The 17,491-nt window shown below is 41.9% G+C and overlaps 1 protein-coding gene across 1 annotated transcript in view; it reads right to left on the bottom strand.

The window, feature by feature from the left end:
- The window catches only part of pde5ab (phosphodiesterase 5A, cGMP-specific, b), a 232,917-nt gene extending 224,718 nt beyond the window's left edge, over nucleotides 1–8,199 (bottom strand). The window contains exon 1 of the mRNA XM_078543324.1: nucleotides 8,125–8,199. The gene's annotated coding sequence lies outside the window, so the exon portion shown is untranslated. The remainder of the gene's footprint in view (nucleotides 1–8,124) is intronic.
- Nucleotides 8,200–17,491: the final 9,292 nt, after the last annotated feature.

The following is a 17,491-nucleotide window of genomic DNA, read 5'->3' as shown; positions in this document are numbered from 1 at the left end:
CCCATAGCCTTTGCAGTATCCAGTGCCTTCAGTTGTTTCTTGATATCACGTGGAGTAAATCGAATTAGCTGAAGACTGGCACCTGTGATGTTGTGGACCTCAGAAGGAGCCCAAGATGGACAATCCGCTTAGCACCTTTGGCTGAAGATTGTTGCAAATGTTTCAACCTTATAATTTGCACTGATGTGCTGGGCTCCCCCATCTTTGAGGATGGGGATATTTGTGGAGCCACCTTCTCCAGTGAGTTGCTTCATTGTCCACCACCATTCACGACTGGATATGGCAGGATTGCAGAGCTTAGATCTGATCCGCTGGTTGTGGTATCACTTAGCACTGTCTATCACTTGCTGCTTATGCTGTTTGGCATGCAAGTAGCCCTGCGTTATAGCTTCACCATGGTTGACTGTTCATTTTTAGGTTTGCCTGATGCTGCTCCTGGCATGTCCCCCTGCACTCTTCATTGAACCAGGGCTGATCCCCTGGTTTGATGGTAATGGTAGAGTGGGGAATATGCCAGGCCATGAGATTACAGATTGTGCTCGAGTACAATTCTGCTGCTGCTGATGGCCCACAGCGCTTCATGGATGCCCAGTCTTGAGTTGCTAGATCTGTTCAAAATCTATCCCATTTAGCATGGTGGTAGTGCCACACAACACAGTGTCCAAATGCAGCAAGACTTGGACAATATCCAGGCTTGGGTAGACAAGTGGCAAATAACATTCGTGCCATGCAAGTGCCAGGCAATGATCATCTCCAACAAGAAAGAATCTAACCATCAACCCTTTACATTCAATGGCATTACCATCACTGAATCCTGTACTATCAACATCCTGGAGGTTACCATTGACCAGAAACTGAACTGGAATAGCCATATAAATACAGTGGCTACGTGAGTAGGTCAGAGGCTAGTAATCCTATGATGAGTAACTCACCTCCTGATTCCCCAAAGACTGTCCACCATCTACAAGGCACAAGTCGGGAGTATGATGGAATACTCCCCACTTACCTGGCTGAGTGTAGCTACCACAACACTCAAGAAGCTTAACACCATCCAGGACAAAGCAGCCCGCTTGATTGGCACCACATCCACAAACATTCACTTCCTCCACCAACGATGCACTGTAGCAGCAGTGTTTACCATCTACAAGATGCACTGTAGGAATTCACCAAGGCTCCTTAGGCAGCACCTTCCAAACTCACGACCACTACCGTCGAGAAGGACAAGGGCAACAGATAGATGGGAACACCACTGCCTGGAATTCTCCCTCCAAGTCACTCACCATCCTGACTTGGAAATATACCGCCATTCCTTCACTGTCGCTGGGTCAAAATCCTGGAACTCCCTTCCTAACAGCACTGTCACCACATGGACTGCAGCGGTTCAAGAAGGCACTTCACCACCACCTTCTAAAGGGCAATTAGGGATGGGCAATAAATGCTGGCCCAGCCAGCGAAGCCCACATCTCATGCATGAATTAAAAAAAAATCAAATGTGACAGCGAAGGCAAGTGGAGACAGCAAAGGATTTAATGCTGCAGAAACTCTGGAAAACGATTATTGAAGGATGGCCAGACTCCAATCAGGACATCCACAAGCATATGAGACAGCTTTGGTCTTATTGGGACAAGCTAGGCATATCCCTGGTGTCATCTTAAAGGGCAACCAGGTCATCATACCGAAATCATTATGACATGACATAGTACAGCAACTTCATCAGTCACACATTGGCATAGATCAGACGAGGAGCCTAGTAAGAGAGGCAGTCTATTGTCTGGGTGTGGACAATCACATTGATGTCGCAGGTAAGAACTGGGAGGCATGTCGGGAAAATATGCCAAATCAGGATAAGGAACCATTTTTGCCTCACAAAGTTCCTACTTATCCTTGGGCCAATATTGCTTCTGACTAGATGGGTGGATATTAGTTTCATGGTCACCATGAGTGACAGTAGCTTTTAAGTCCAGATTTTTAAATTAATTAACTGCATTTAAATTTCATCAGCTGCCATGGTGGGAATTGAACCCATATCTCCAGAACATTAGCCTGGGGCTCTGGATTACTAGCCCACTGACATTACCACTACATCAGTGTCTCCCTTTATTCAGCCCTTGGAGCTTGTTCCACCATTCCATGAGATCATGCCCTGCTCTGCAACCTAACTCCATGTACCCACCTTTGTCACATATCTCTTAATAGATGTGAGCCATGATTAGTTGATCATAACATTATATTTTTTCAACCTTGACCTTTATCCATTATGCATTTGAGCCTTGAAATCACATAAACTGGTAATTCCTGCACAGGGGTTGGAATGAGGGGCAAAATACAGAATTGCCTTTGCAATGGACATCAGGAGAGCCTCCTCATCCCCTGCGCAACAATAATCTCTCTCCTCCTTTCCACCTCTTACCCTATTCCTTTACCACTGCTGCACTAACGATTCCAGCTCTGAGAAGCTTGGAGCCCTCTCCCTGACCTACTGCTCCATTGCTCTAGTTTCTTGCTTCTCAGAGTCTTTTCCAGCCTCTTCCAGGACCAGTTGCAGTTGAGCTAGAAAACACCTGCCTGTTAAGAAATGCAGGCTGACTTTAACTGGTGCTGGCTTAGAACAATCCCTCGCAGCATGTGTACCACTGGGATTCATGCCACAATCATTGAACAGCCTGAAGTTAGCATGCTGCTTCCACCAGTCCCACCCGGACAACTGCACATCACAATCCCTGTGCCCTCTAATGTACTTTATTCAATTTTTAGCCCTATGTCTCTCTATTCTGACACTTCCCTTTAATTGAATGATTTTAAATGCCATCTAGATGAAATTTGCCTCTCCCACTACTTGCGGTAGATCTTGACTTTGTGTAAAATGGATGATGGGAATCCAGCAGCCCATTTTACATAATCTATTTTATACTTCTATGACTTTTATGGCAATAAAAATCAGTAGAGATGCAAAATGGACTGCCTACTGGATGTCAACCATTTTATCCTAAATCAAAACCTACACAATTGTGTGTTCACTGCACATGTTTAAATCTACACCTGGAAATCTGCAAAATTATTATAATGAACTGACTACAAAGAGTGACTGCAAACAGAACAATTCACTTTGAGTCAGCGTAGCACTCAATTAAAACCTTTTGTGTTTAAACTGCATCAACATCAGAAAATTGAGGCTCTCGTGATTACAATCATTCAAATATATTACAGCTGTGCAACACTTGTCCATTAAATATCTCATTCGCATTGCATAATCACAATATCTGGGCATATTGTGGGGGTCCACTTATTGACATTAATATAACAGGTATGATAACACATTGAAGCAGGCCTACATATGAACATATTTATCAGGAACAGAAGTAGGCCATTTGGCCCCTCAAGCCTGCTCTGTCATTTGATAAGATCATGATTGTGGCCTCAACTCTACTTTCCTGTCTGCCACCTATACACTTTGGCTCACTTGTCAATCATGAATCTATCTAACTCAGCCTTAAAAATATTCGATGACCCAGCCTCCACTGCTCTTTGGGGAAGAAGATTCCACAGACTAATGACACTTTGAGAGAAAAAGATTCTCCTCATCTCTATCTTAAATGAGAGATAGGAGACCCCTTGGGCAGAATTTTACGGCCCCGTTACAACGTGGGAGGGGCCATAATCTATGGCGAGCCATTCAAAAGCCCATTGACTTCAGCGGGACTATAAAATCCCACCGGTGTAAAATTCTGCCCCTTATTTTTAAACTGTGTCCCCTAGTTCTATTTTCTCCCATAAGGGGAATCATTCTTCTCAGCATCCACCCTGTCAAGCCCCTTCAGGATCAATAAGATGTTTCAATAAGATCACTTCTCGTTCTTTGAAACTCCACTTAATACAGGCCCAACCTGTACAACCATTCCTCATAATATAACCCCTTCATCTGCTGTGAATATCTAGTTCATAATTCAAGTGTCTTAGTATATAACATTTAGTTTTAGGAAATAAATTTTAACTGTAGAAAATGGAATAAATGCAATTAAAGCAAGTTTGCAGTCTATTACTTTTAAAAGGTTGGGGCCATGTTGATTTAAGAGCTTAACAGCTTGAAAGGCAACAGCTACGTAACAGCAGGTGGGCTTACTAAGCTAAAGAGCTGGAGACATTATATCTGTAACTGTTGCAGTAATAGTAGTCCAGAGAGATGTTTCTGTTTTGGGAGGCAGAGCTAAATTAGTTTAAAAGCATTCAGTCAACCCTGAAATGTTGTAAAACCCATTTACTTCATCATATCAAAGAAGAAATTGCAAACAAGGGATAATTAAGCTAAAGGTCAATTTGAGAACAGCACAGAGTCTGTGATGTTGTTATGGAGGTGGCTGGAGATCAGGGAAGTTCCCTGGTTTCAATTTATCTGGCTGTTTGCTGGGAGAGTTAGTTGCAGCTTGCCAACCTGAAAATGACCTATTTATTCCTATCTCTGCTTCCTGTTAGCTAACCAATCCTCTATCCATGCTAACATGTTACACCCTATACCATGAACTCTTATTTTGTGTCATAACCTTTGATGTGGCACCTTATTAAATATCTTTTGGAAACCAAGTACACCACATCTACAGGTTCCCCTTTATCCACTGTCACAAAACTATCATATTTTTCATAATAGTATCGTAGGATATTGTAAGGTAGGCTTATGTGGGTGGCTGATTTAATTGAATTAGAGTCAGAGAAACTGCAAGGTTGAAAATATCAAAAGAGTAGGCGCAAAACAAGCTTTTGAAATGGAGAAGAATAAGCTAGGATGAGGGTTCCACAAATAAGTGAAGGGGTTGTTTGATTTTCAAATGGATGGTGTAATGTTTACAACTAACAATAAAAGTGAGGCAAAGCAATATGTTTATTTTTCCCAGAAGTGCTGACCATAATGGTGACATGAAAGATTTCTATATTATGGGAAAAGTAAATTTCCAAAAACATGTAGAACAATGGGATTTTACACATTAAAGAGAGAGAGAAACATGTATGAAGAAGGATGGATGACTATGTGGGGGTGGCTGTGTAAAGTCTTGAAAGGTACACTGTGTGACACAGACTTAGAAGAAACCCTAGCCACTCTGAGGATATGCTGCTCCAGTAACTGAAGTTGTGTTAAAAGCTTTTGGAATTGCACTGCCGAGTGGGTGCTGTAGTAACCTTGCTGGATTGCTTATTTAAATTTAAAATTTATTTTAGACTGTTGCCTTAAAAGGGGTGTGTAGTTGGGAGTCAGGTTAATTAGGAATTTTGGGATTTGTTATAATATCAAGTAACTGTAATCTTATGTAGATGTTTGGATTATTTTCTTTTGTTAATATTTGGTTTAATTTAATTTTTAAAATCTCTAAAGGTGTTAGTGGACTCATTACTTAAGAATTAATTGCACAAATATTCTTGTAATAAATACAAATTGCAAAACCATTGTGGTAGTGTGGCCAAGTTTCTCTTGTGGATTTGGTCCACCTGGCACTTACCACCCGCTGCAACACCATGTTGTTTGTTACTTCCTCAAAGAACATTAATAAATTAATCAAACATGATTTCCATTTCACAAAACCATGTTGACTCTGCCTGATTGCATGAAGATTTTCTAGGTGCCCTGCTATAACTTCCTTAATGATAGATTATTGCTGATAAAAGAGACATTTTTCATTTGAAGCTTTTTGTCTTAGATGAATCAGGAAAATTTGCAAGAATGTAAAGGGAACAACAATTTATACTATATGGGAAATGAGTATTGATTGGTTGGTACATGGACTCTGATTGATAGAGGAGTTGCCATGGAGAATGTACCAGTTTATGATGACTGACAGTTAACCACCAAGCATCATTTGAAATTTAAAGCAGGCAGTTTGACTCTGATTGGTCAAGGCATTACCCTGAGGAATGAACCAGCAAATGGTTGTCACTTATTTTGTTTAACTGAAACAGGTGCAATGTGTGTACATGTTCTTTCTGTCTGCAAAGTACAGGGCCCTGTGTATTAATATATGTAACTTCTAGTACATGCAATGATGCCACACTGCAAGCCTGACTGACAACCTTAAATTCACTCCACGTGATGTCAAGAAACATCTGAAGGCATTGGATACTGCAAAGGCTATGGGCCTTGAAAATATTCCGGCATTAGTACTGAAGACTTGTGCTGCAGAACTTGCTGCGCCTGTAGCCAAGTTGTCCCAGTACAGCTACAACATTGGCATCTAACTGGCAATGTGGAAAATTGCTCAGGTATGTCCTGTCCACAAAAAGGAGGGCAAATCCAAACCAGCCAATTAATACCCCATCAGTCCATTCTTCATAATCAGTAAAGTGATGGAAGGGGTCATCAACAGTGCTATCAAGCGGCACTTGCTTAGCAATAACCTGCTCACTGATGCCAAGTTTGGGTTCCGCCGGGATCACTCAGCACCTGATCTCATTACAGAATTGGTTCAAACATGGACAAAAGAGCTGAATTTCAGAGGTGAGGTGAGAGTGAGTGCCCTTGACATCAAGGAGCATTTGACCAAGTGTGACAGTAAGGACCCCTAGCAAAACTGGAGTCAATGAGAATCAGGGGGAAAACTCTGCTGGTTGAGTCATACCTAGCACAAAGGAAGATGGTTGTCATTGTTGGGGATCAGTCATCTCAGTTCCAGGACATCACTGCAGGAGTTCCAATTTACCACATCTTCCCTCATGTGTCCCTTTGCCCCTTTTCCTAGGCTCCAGTGGTTAATTAGATAATTAGATATTTTCAAAATAAATGGACTTCATTCACCATGTCTGTTGAGTCTTTTGCTGTAGTGATGAATAAAACAGTACAGGGACCTACTTTTAAACATACACATTCTCATTCTCATTTCCTTCCTCTCCAACCTTCTGTCAACTATTTCCCTGACTTATATCCTTCCAGACTGGGAGTCATTCCTGACTAACCTTAATTGCCTTTAAAGATCTCTTAAAGTTATATTGCCTTGCTCATTCTGACATTTTATACAAGCTCATAAAACTGTACTCCTATTCTTGATAGATCGTCCTCAAAAGCCTGTGACACTCATAGGGTTCTGTCTTATGCTGTTACAGTATGTGTGACACCAATGTCAATAGTCAAATCTGCATCAATAGTATACATAGAAAAAGTACCATACTTTATTCGCAAAAAAATCTTTCATAATAGTTCCCTTTCCATTGATATAATATTGTTGTTATTTATGTAGATGTTGGCTGTTACCCAAAAAACCTTTCCATCATTGATCAACCTGCATCCACCACCCATAGGCAGTGCACTCCAGATCCCAAATGTTCATTGCATAAAAAAATGTTTTCTCATGTCCCCTTTGTTTCTTTTGTCAATCAGCTTAAATCTGTGTCCTTTGGTTTATGACTCCTTTGCTGAAGGGAACAGTTTCTTTCTATCTCCTCTGTCTAGATCCCTCATGATTTTGAACACCTCTATCAAATCTCCTCCCAGCCTTCTCCTCTCTAAGGAGAACAACACCCAGCTTCTCCAATCTATCCTTGTAACTGAAGTCCCTCATCCTTGGAACCATTCTCACAAATCTTTTCTGCACCTTCTTGAAAGTCTTCACAACCTCCCTAAATTGAGATGCCCAGAATTAAGCATAATATTCTAGCTGAGGCCAAACTAGTATTTTGTAAAAGCTTAACACACCTTCATTGCTTTTCTACTCTAAATTTGTATTTATAAAGTCAGGAATCCTGTATGCCTTCTTCACAGCTTTCTCAATTTATCCTGCCATTCCCAAAGGCTTGTGTACATACAATCCATCCCTGGCCTCTCTGTTTCTGGACCCCCTTTAAAATTGTATAATTTAGTTTATATTACCTCGCTCTATTCTTCCTACCAAAACGCATCACACCATATTTGTTGATTTGGTTACATTTTGACAAATATACCAAACTAACCAAAATATTTTATCCTGTGATCAATGTGATATTTAGGATCAAAACAATGCAATGGAATAAATTGGAAAGACATCTTGTACTCTCACACTTGGATCAGGTATCAATTCTTCCAAATAGCTGTAGTTCCTGTGACACATACCATAGGGGTAACTTTACAAAGGAGTCTGCTTAAAAGCCATGAAAAAAGGAACTGACACCTACCTAATGTGCACTCCTTTCTACTCCATTTCGAGATGCTGCATTCTTTTCAGTTCACATCCTGTTCTCTGTCTGTAAAAGCATAGTTTTTTTCTGAGAAAAAGTTTAAACAGTGAGAGATTGAGTTTTGAAAAAAAGCTTTTGGTGTTTAAAAGGAAGAAATGTTTATCTAATAAATCTGATCACATCTTGAAATTTGTGAGAGGACACTTTATATGACTCTTATATTATAAGAAAAGACACATATTTATGAACAGTTCATGTACTTCAGTTTAAAAGTATTTATCCCAATGCAGTAATTGTTGAGGCAAGATAAGAAGAGATATTTGATACGGTTTAATCAAAATACAGTCCAAATAAAGTCAATATCAAGTCAGGAGGAAGATGAAGTGCAATTATTTTTACTATTTTGAGACGGAATCCATCACTTTTTGTGTGGCATGCAGTTGAATAATAACCCATTATGGAATATTTCATTGGCTCTGTCACTGAACTTGTCACGTGTAACTAATAACACTTTTTTTAGCTTCACATTTTCAAAATTTTCTTCCTGACAACACATTCGTTTAGACATAATTATTTACCACAGCCCAGAGATTCCTTGCATCAGTTACTTTTGAGTGAATATTTTCTTCCAAAATACAGAAATTCTTGGGGTTATAAGTACAATATGGCTTGTGTTGTGGTATTCAAATAAATAAAAAGTCTCTGTCTCATAATAATTCATAATTTAAGCCAAATAAAATATACTTAATTTGTATTCAACTCAGGTTTGCCTATGGATTCATTTTAATATCAAAATATGCCCTTCTATAGATAAATATAAACAAATATTTTTAAAATGTTGACTACCTCCTAACTGAATGACATTAACTATGTATTACTTCTAATTTTTAGTAAAAGTTGGTTAATGAACATATGATCCCATGTAGACAGACTATGTCCATTAATTGGTTGATTTGGAATACATGCAGCAGATAGCAGACTTCATAAAATCAATGCAAAATCAATGTGTCACTAGCTGAGATAATAAGAAATCACAAAATAGCTTTCACCATCTAATATATTCTCTCCATAGTTATAGATTTGGTGCCAACAAGCGGCACTTACACAGCAATAATCTGCTCACTGATGCTCAGTTTGGGTTCCGGCAGGTCCGCTCAGCTCCTGACCTCATCACAGCCTTGGCCTAAAAATGGTCAAAAGAGCTGAACTCAAGAGGTGAGGTGAGAGTGACTGCCTTTGACATGAAGGCAACATTTGATTGAATGGGACATCAAGGAGCCCGAGCAAAACTGGAGTCAATGGGAATCAGGAAAAAAACATAGGCCAGGATTTTTCCCTCATCAGGTGAGCTCGGCGGGGGCAGTGGGAGTGGTCAGGAAGCCAACTGCCGCCCATGATCGGGGCCAGACAGCAATTTCACGCTGGCAGGCCAAGTAAGACCTGCCCTGTGTGAAACGCGCTTGGCAGGCTCAGCACTACCTGTTGTGGGGGGTGGCGGGGAGGAGGTCGAAAGCACAAGTTTGCACATGCGTGCGGGTGCGCGCTGGAAAAGCTCTGTGCCTCAGGGAGATGAAGAATTTTAACAATTAAAAATGATGATTTTTGAAATGTTGAAAAACATGTCCCCTCATGTAACTGTCACATGAGCAGGGGCATGTTAGAAATTAGGGTGAAATGTGTTTTTTTTTAATGACAGATTGAAACCTCATACCGCTTCGTGGATGAGGTTTTGCAACAAATGCAAAGGCCGCTTGGCCTTCTCGCCTGCCAGCCAACTGTAAGGTTGGACGGGCAGTGAAAAATTTAAATTACATTGCTAATGGCCTTAATAGGCCTCTTAATTGTCAGTGGGCGCGCTGCTGATTCCTGTGCTCGCCCGATGACTGAAATATCACGTGAGTGCGCGATGACGTCGGGACGCTCACCTGGCGTCATCGCGTGTCATTTTACGCTTGAGCGGGTCAGGTGCGTGCCTGCCCACTCAGCAAAAAATCCTGCCCATGAAGTTTGAAGTCATACTTAGCACAAAGGAAGATGGTTGTGGTTGTTGGAAGTCAATACAGCCTCAGAACATCGCTGCAGGAGTTCCTCAGGGTAGTGTCCCAGGCCCAACCATCTTCAGATCATCAATGATCTTCCCTCCATCATAAGGTCAGAAGTGGAGATGTTCACTAATGATTGCACAATGTTCACTATCATTCGCAAGTCCTCAGGCACTGAAAAAGTTCATGTCAATATGCAGCAAAATCTGGACAACATTCAGGCCTGGGCTGATAAGAAGCAAGTAACATTAAAGCCACACAAGTGCCAAGCAATGACCATCTCCAACAAGAGAAAATCTAACCATCTCCCCTTGATATTCAATGGCATTGCTGAATCACCCACCATCAACATCCTGGAGGTTACCATTGACTAGCAACTGTACTGGGCTAGCTAGATAAATACTGTGGCTACAAGAGCAGGCCAGAGGCTGGAAATTCTGTGCTAAGTAACCCACCTCTTAACTCCCCAAAGCCTGCCCACCATCTTTAAGGTACAGGTCAGGAGTGTGACTGAATACTCTCCACTTACCTGGATGAGTGCGGCTCCAGTAACAGCTAAGAAGCTCAACACCATCCATGACAAAGCAGCCCACTTGATTGGCACCACATCCATAAATATTCACTCCCCCCATCGCCGACTCACAGTAGCAGCAGTGTGTACCATCTACAAGATGCACTGCAGCAATTCACTATGGCTCCTTCAACAGCACCATCGAAACCCGCGACCTCTACCACCTAGGAGGGCAAGGGAAGCAGACACATGGAAATACTGCCACCTGGGAGTTACACTCCAAGCCACTCACCATCCTGATTTGGAACTATATCACCGTTCTTTCACTGTTGCTGGGTCAAAACCCTGGAACTCCGTCCCTAGCAGCACTGTGGATGCACCTACACCACATGGACTACAGCAGTTCAAGAAGGCAGCTCTCCACCACCTTTTCAAGAGCAGTTAGGGATGGGAAAAAAACTGCTGGCCTAGCCAGTGTTGCCCACACCCTGTGAAAGAATAAAAATTGTTATGATCCCAGCTGATGTTACTGCTAACAAGCCAAATCCTAGGTTGGAATCTGGCTTGATAGATCTTAACTTTTATTTTTTGCTTAGATACGTGGAAAGTGGCTACCGAACAGAGTCACAGGACTCAGCTGATGAACTTTTAACAAAGGAATAGAACATTTATTAAACAAGAAAAAAATGAACTAAATTACAATACTCCTTCCAACTATAACTTTACAGGTTTGTAAGGGTAACACAAGTTTCAAAGGTTATCTTATATTCTAATGTTCCCAGTAAGTACACAGTCCATGTAAATCAATAGATGACCTGTGGGTCAGATACACGGCACTCTGAGATCAAGTGACAGATGCCACCCCAAACAGATGCTATGGATCTCTCATCAACTCCCCCAGATGCTTGTCACAATGTGAGCCAACTGGTCTCACTGAAATCTCTCTTTCACATCAGGGATTTCAATGTTCACTCTTGAAGAACTCGCTTTGGAATCTTCCCTCAAACAACGTTTTCTCTCAGAGCTTCCACAAGGGTCCACCCCCAGGCTCCAGGGTTTCGAACTCTCCTTCCAATGTTCCTCTCCCATGGATCACCACGTGCATTCAAACTTCTTTCCACGCACTTTCTCTCAAATGTTCAGCTGTGCCATCAGAACACCACTGCTTCACATGCCCATAGTAATGAGTTACAGATCTTTGACTGTCCCCTTGGATCTCCTGGCTTCTTGCATGCCTATATTACTTTAAATCTGCATCCTGCAGCTTTTCCCCCTTAAGCTTGAAGCTTGAACCTTCCTCTCTGCTCCTCACTTTCACTTCCACAGAACAGGACCTTTGCTAGATTCCCATCCTTGTTCTTTGACCAGACTGTCCTCTTGGATCTTCCCTCTTCCACTCCCCTTTTTGGGGAGTTTGGGGACTTTCTTCTTTAGTTTCTGGAACCTGCTTCTGCAGTTTCCTCTCCTGTCCAGCCTCTCTTGGAAATTGGCTTCAACTTTAGCTTGGTACTTGCTATCTGATCCTCTGCTGTCCAGCCTCTCTGGAATCCTGGCTTCAACTGAACTAAAACCGTTTTTGTAGTTTCCTCTTTTTGTGTGTGTGTGTATGAGGGGCCTATCTCTCTGGACCCCTGTTGTGAGGCAACAGCACACTTTTTTTTAACCTTCTTTTAACTTCCCTAAATCACTACCCACCTTGATAACACAGACCTCCATTTCAAGGATCATAAAACACATTAGAAATGCAGGTGTACAAACAGAGCTTTAGGCCTGCTGTCTCCAATCAAAAAATGAAACTACATCCCAGGTTTCACATTAACCCACAAATAGAAAAACAATATAAATTTAACTTAAACTTGAAGATAAACCTTATTTTTACATATCCAAATACACATATGACTTCCTTAAACTATCTCAATTTCTTAACAAAATATATACTTATGAAAATCTGAGAACCTTTAAATACAATGTGACAAATGTAAAACAAGACAAGTAAAAACAGTTTATAGAACAATGCATTATCATATGACCTATAAGCCTGGAAATCCCTTAGAGCTGCTCCTACTCCACCTCTGTAACTTCAATTTTAAACTTTCAGTGATGGAGTAAAACCGGCAAACACAGATTGAATACACTTTGTACATCCCACCCGATCATTCTTTCCTTTTCTTTATTCTTTCATGGGATGTAGGTGTTGCTGGTAATGCCAGCATATGATGCCCATCTGTAACCACTCTTGTATTGAGTGGTTTGCTAGGATATTTCAGAGGGCAGGGATGTGAGGCCATTTTTGAGGTGACACTAAAATCCGCAGCTTACCTTTGGAAAGCGAAATGAACTAAAATGTTCAAGGCTTTATATTGAGGATACCATCCATTGTCTTGCGTGGCACTACCATTGTGCTAAATGGAATAAATTTTGAACAGATCTAGCAACTCGAGACTGGGCATCCAAGAGATGATGTGGATCACTCACAGCAGCAGATTTGTACTCTACTAAAATTTGTATCATGGCCCAGAATATCCCCCATTACCACCAAGCCAGGGGATCAACCCTAGCCCAATGAAGAGTGCAGGAGGACATGTTGGGAGCAGCACCAGGCATACTGAAAAATGAGGCTTCAACCTGGTGAAGCTACAACACAGGACTACTTGCATGCTGACTAGCATAAACAGCAAGTGATAGACAGGCCTAAGTGATCCCACACCCAATGGATCAGGTCTAAGCTCTAAAATCCTGCCACGTCCGGCCGTGAATGGTGGGCAATTAAAAAGCTAACTTTAGAAGGGGTTCCACAAATATCCCATCCTCAATGATGGGGGAGATTAGCAGATCAGTGCAAAAGATAAGGCTGAAGCATTTGCAACAATCTTCAACCAAAAGTGTTAAGTCGATTGTCCATCTTGGCCACCTCCTGAGGTCCCCAGCATCACAGGTGCCAGTCTTCAGCCAACTTGATTCACTCCACGTGATATCAAGAAATCACAGAATCATAGAAGAAGCCCTTCAGCCCATTGAGCATGCACCGACACGTGAGAAATACCTGACCTACCCACCTAATCCCATTTACCAGCACTTGGCCCATAGCCTTGTATGTTATGACATGCAAACTGCTCATCCAGGTACTTTTTAAAGGATGTGAGGCAACCCGCCTCCACCACCCTCCCAGGCAGCGCATTCCAGGCCGTCACCAGCCTCTAGGTAAAAAAGTTTTTCCTCACATACCCCCTAAACCTCCTGCCCCTCACCTTGAACCTATGTCCCCTCGTGACTGACCCTTCAAATAAGGGGAACAGCTGCTCCCTATCCACCCTGTCCATGCCCCTCATAATCTTGTACACCTCGATCAGGTTGCCCCTCAGCCTTCTCTGCTCCAACGAAAACAACCCAAGTCTATCCAACCTCTCTTCATAACTTAAATGTTTCATCCCAGGCAACATTTTGGTGAATCTCCTCTGCACTCCCTCCAGTGCAATCATATCCTTCCTCTAATGTGGCGACCAGAACTGTGCATAGTACTCCAGCTATGGTCTCAACAAGGTTCTATACAACTGCAAAATGATCTCTCTACTTTTGTAATCAATGCCTCGATTGATAAAGGCAAGTGTCCATATGCCTTTTTCACCACCCCACTAACATGCCCCTCCACCTTCAGAGACCTATGGACACACACGCCAAGGTTGTTTTGTTCCTCAGAGCTTCCTAGTGTCATGCCATTCATTGAATACTTCCTTGTAAAATTACTCCTTCCTAAGTGTATCACCCTACACTTTTCAGGGTTAAATTCCATCTGCCACTTATCTGCCCATCTGACCATCCTGTCTATATCTTCCTGTAGCCCAAGACACTCAACCTCACTGTTAACCACCTGGCCAATCTTTGTGTCATCCGCAAACTTACTAATCCTTGCCCCCAGATAGTCATCCATGTCGTTTATATAAATGACGAATAATAGGGGACCCAGCACAGATCCCTGTGGTACGCCACTGGACACTGGCTTCCAGTCACTAAAGCATCCTTCTGTCATCACCCTCTGCCTCCTGCAACTAAGCCAATTTTGAATCCACTTTATCAAATTACCCTGTATCCCATCTGCATTTGCCTTCTTTATAAGTCTCCCATGTGGGACCTTGTCAAAGGCTTTGCTGAAATCCACATAAACTACATCAACTACACCACCCCTATCTACACACCTAGTCACCTCCTCAAAGAAGTCAATCAAATTTGTTAGGCATGACCTCCCTCTGACAAAGTCATGCTGACTATCCCTGATCAAACCTTGCCTCTCCAAGTGGAGATAGATTATCTCCTTCAGAATTTTCTCCAATAGCTTCCCTACCACTGACGTGAGACTCACTGGCCTGTAGTTCTCTGGCTTATCTCTACAACCCTTCTTAAATAGCAGACCCACATTAGCTGTTCTCTTGTCCTCTGGCACCTACCCTGTGGCCAGAGAGGAATTAAAATTTTGGTTCAGAGCCCCTATGATCTACTCCCTTGCCTCCCTCACCAGTCTGGGACACAAATCATCCGGACCTGAAAATTTGTCCGCTATTAAGCCTGCCAACACCTCCAATACCTTGTCACTCCCTATATCAATTTGCTCAAGAACCTCGCAGTCTCTCTCCCCGAGTTCCATACCTTCATCCTCATTTTCTTGGGTGAAGACGGATGTGAAGTATTCGTTCAACACTCTAGCGATGTCCTCTGGCTCCACCCATAGATTGCCCCCTTGGTTCCTAATGGGCTCTACTCTTTCCTTGGTTATCCTCTTCCCATTGATACACTTATAGAATATCTTGGGATTTTCCCTACTTTTACCAGCCAGAGCTTTCTCATATCTCCTCTTTGCTATCCTAATTGCTTTCTTAAGCTCCACCCTGCACTGTCTGTACTCCACTAATGCCTCTGCTGATTTGCTTCCCTTGTACCTGCTAAAAGCCTCTTTTTCCCTACTCATCATATCCTGAATACCTCTGGTCATCCATGGTTCTCTGGGTTTGTTACTCCTTCCTATCACCCTAGAGGGAACATGTTGATCCTGTACCCTCCCCATTTCCTTTTTGAACGCCCCCCCACTGCTCCTTTGTGTAGACTCTCCTCTGTGTAGACACTCTCCTCTGTCTCTCTTTTCCCGACTTCGGTGTGGCGGGGGGGTGGGGGGTGGGGGGGGTGCAATATTCAGCCCTCTGAGTTAGCACTTTGTTTCTAAAGCACTTATTTCTGCGATCACTACCTGCCCCACACTCTGTGCGGTAGCTAATCATGTTTATATGGTGCTTAGTCCTCACTGTCACTGCTCAAGCATTAGGAGGGTAATTTTACGGATAGCTTCATAGATCATCAAACAGCTACGGGATCGCACAATTTTCCAAATATCTTCCTTAGAATGGATTGGAATTGAAGGTCTAATTGATTTGATGCTGAACATTTGCAAACACTTATTTAGGTAAAGTTGCTGATGCATTGACAGTAAATCAAAATGTTAAGAAATTAAATCAATGTCATACAATTCATCCCAAGCAACTAGCTCACAATTTAGATTAGATAGCAAATTGATCTTGATTGAATGACACCATCTTTATTGTCCAGGTCATTCTCAATCTTTCAATTGTCAGAAACATTCTTGTCCTATAAAGGTCACCAGTCTTGTTCTTGCCAGGTATTGACTTTCAGTGCTGAGACGTTAAAAGCAAGACTGCTAGTTTAATGTGAAAATAGGATGACCTGTGTTCTACACAGAGCAACAGTATCAATTTAATTTTGTATGATGGGGTAGAATTTCCCCCTTAAGCTCAATCGGCAACCCTGGAGCAAATTGCACCCAAAATTGTGCCCGTTTTGAAAATTATTCCCCCCTCCACCTTGGATTTTTGCTCAAACTCATTTGTATATTGCCCAACACACATTCTGCCATAAACCTGCACAATCAGACAGCGTTTTAAAACATAATTATATTAAATTTTGCCTCAAAAAAATCCTTGACATATTTCAGAGTCTATCTGTGTGCACCTGTATCTGAATACAGATATCTGTATCTGTAGCATTCGTAACAAAACAGATGAATTGACAGGACAAATAGAAATAAGTCTGTATGACCTGATGGCCATTACAGAGACATGGTTGCAGAATGACAAAGACTAAGAGCTGAATATTCAAGGGTACATGACAGTTAGGAAAGACAGGAAACTAGGAAAATGTAGAGGCGTAGCTCTGTTAATTAAGGGTAATATTGGCACAATAGAGAGAGATGACCTGGAGGTCAAGATATATAATCAGTTTGGGTAGTGATGAGAAATAGTAAAGTTAAGAAGCTACTTGTGGGAATGGCTTATAGGCTCCCTAACAGTAGCCACATTGTAGGATCGGGTACACAGGAAGAAATAATGGGGGCTTGTGAGAAAGGTACAGCGAGAATCAAGAATGATCTTAATCTACATATAGATTGGACGAATCAGGTTGGCAAAGAAAGTCTGGATGATGAGTTCATAGAGTGCATTCTGGACAGTTCCTTAGAGCAGCATGTTTTAGCACCAACCGGAGAGCAGGCTATACTGGATCTGGTGATGTGCAATGAGACAAGATTAATTAATGACCTTATAGTGAAGGTACCCCTAGGTAGCAGTGATCATAATATGATTAAATTTCGCATTCAGTTTGAGGGATTGAGGAGTGGATCTAAGACGATTGTTTTAAACTGAAATAAAGACAATTATGGGGGCATGAATACAGAGCTGGCTAAAGTGAACTTGGAAATTAAGTAAAGGGATAGGTCAGTAGAGATGCAGTGGCAGGCTTTTAAAGAGTTCTT

The sequence above is a fragment of the Cetorhinus maximus genome, chromosome 1 (assembly GCF_964194155.1).
Source record: "Cetorhinus maximus chromosome 1, sCetMax3.hap1.1, whole genome shotgun sequence".
In the NCBI taxonomy this organism is placed as follows: domain Eukaryota; kingdom Metazoa; phylum Chordata; class Chondrichthyes; order Lamniformes; family Cetorhinidae; genus Cetorhinus; species Cetorhinus maximus.
This window is presented reverse-complemented; position numbering and strand designations above follow the sequence as displayed.